The following is a 2,500-nucleotide window of genomic DNA, read 5'->3' as shown; positions in this document are numbered from 1 at the left end:
TTTTTTTTGTATTGGATGAGATAATGATGCCTAAAGGTTCATCTTGAAGGTAACATAAAAAGATTAAAGATTGTAATCAATTTTGGGATCAGAGAGGGTAATTATAAACTTGGTATACTTGATCAGACGAATCAGAGTGGGAAGAAGTTAGAACAAAGGGAGAATATTATTAGGATTTATCATGTGAAAGCAATGGATTTTGAGAAATGAATATACTTCTTACGTCAGCAATTACTGCTGAGAGACTCCAGTTGCCTGAAAAAGAGAAGAACAATCTGCAAAACTGCCTGCCTGTCTATCTATTTATTTATTTATCTATGTACCTAATCTTTAATCTGTCTGGCTGTTTCTCTCTCACTAAATATATATATATATATATATATATATATATATATATATATATATATATATATATATATATATATTGTATATATATGTATATCTATCTATATATATATATATATATATTATATATATATATATATATATATATATTAGTATGTACACACACAGACACACACATATATATATATGTGTAATACTATATACATATATACAATATATATATATTTATATATATATTATATATATATATATATATATATATATATATATATATATATATATATATATACATGTATATACAATATATATATATATATATATACATATATATATATATATATATATATATATATATATATATCATCATCATCATCATCATCATCATCATCATCATCATCATCATCATCATCATCATCATCATCATCATCATCATCAAGGGGCTAACGCCGACGGGGGCGCATGGCCGCATCCACCCTTCACTTCCAGCCACGAGGATCCCTCGAGGTGAGTCTCCAGGCAGGCCCATGGCCCATCTCTAATTCCTCATGACAGGTCTCGTCGAGCTGCCCAAGCTCGACGAGACCCAGGGTTGTCTCACAGAGAGACAACCTGATGGGCAGGGTCGTCCACAGGGAGACGAGCTAGGTGGCCATATAGCCTGAGTTGGCGATCCCAGATTATGCAAGTAACAGGTCCCCTGCCAGTCTCACGGTGTAACCACTGGTTGGACACGTGGTCCTGCCAACTGTAGCCCATGATCCGGCGAAGGGACTTGTTACAAAAGGCATCAAGGCGAGACTCCAAGACACTGGATAGCGTCCAGGTTTTGCTTCCATAGAGCAAAACTGGCAGTATCAAGGCCTTGAAGACACGCAGCTTGGTCCTTCTGCATAGGTACTGACATCTCCAAACGCTCTTGTTGGCCTAGGGGCTTCGCCTCATTGCTGAATGCATCAAGAGCCGCCACAAGTGACTCCAAGGACTCAGATAGGATGGCAACATCGTCGGCAAAGTCAAGGTCTGAGACCGTGATATTGCCTAGTGTTGCTCCACACTGACTTTGGCTAGTAGCTCTGCCCATTATCCAGTCCATACAGGTGTTGAAAAGTGTTGGTGCAAGGACACAGCCTTGCCTCACCCCTGAATTAACAGGAAAGAAGTTCGACATACCCCCACCACACTTTACAGCACTTTCAGTACCAGTATAAAGGCTTGCTATCAGGCCAATAATCTGTGTCGGAATTCCCCTGAGTCTCAGGATCTCCCATAGCGATTCCCGATGCACCGAGTCAAGCGCCTTCTTGAGGTCGATGTAGGTTGCAAGCAACCCACGACCAAACTCACGACGGCGTTCCACAATTACCCGAAGCGCTAGTATACGGTCTATCGTGGACTTGCCAGGAGTAAATCCAGACTGCTCCGGTCTCTGATGCCTCAGTAGGTGGTTGCGGATCCGTTTCAGAATAATGTGGGGGAGAACCTTGACTGGTATGCTGAGCAGTGTAATGCCACGGTAGTTGCTACAATCCCAACGAACCCCTTTCCCTTTCCAGAGAGGGATGACCACACCCCTCAGCAGGTCAGGGGGAATGGTACCAGACTGCCAGATGGCAGTCAGGACTGTATGCAGGCCCCGAGCCATAGGTTCACCCCCAGCCTTTAGCAGTTCAGCAGGGATATCACATATGCCTGCAGCTTTCCCACTCTTCAGCTTGGAAATCGCCATCCTAACCTCTGTTAGGGTAGGAGGTTCCTCGCTGATGGGTGGGTCTGGCACAGGCACTGAGACATCGCTTGCATCCAAGCTAACTGTTGGAGGGTCTACCTGGTACAACTGTTCAAAATACTCAGCCCAACGTTCACGAACCCCAACATGATCTGAGATGATCCGTCCATCCGCTGATCGGACTGCAGTCATCTGTGAGGAGGGCTTAGAGTTCAGTTTTCTCAGGGCTTGGTAGGCAGGGCGAAGGTCATTTACCAAGAAATGGCCTTCAACCTCTTCAGCAAGATTCCTGATGAACTGTTCCTTGTCCCTTCTCAGCAGTGTTCGAGCCCTACACACCATGGAACGACGCAAGACTTGATTCCCATTTAGCCGAGCCTTGCGACACGCTTCAGTGGCCTCTAATGTCTCCAGGGAGATGGAATTCTG

Source organism: Penaeus monodon, chromosome 3 (assembly GCF_015228065.2).
Source record: "Penaeus monodon isolate SGIC_2016 chromosome 3, NSTDA_Pmon_1, whole genome shotgun sequence".
In the NCBI taxonomy this organism is placed as follows: Eukaryota; Metazoa; Arthropoda; class Malacostraca; order Decapoda; family Penaeidae; genus Penaeus; species Penaeus monodon.
The sequence above is the reverse complement of the archived record's forward strand: the minus strand, read 5'-3'. Positions refer to the sequence as shown.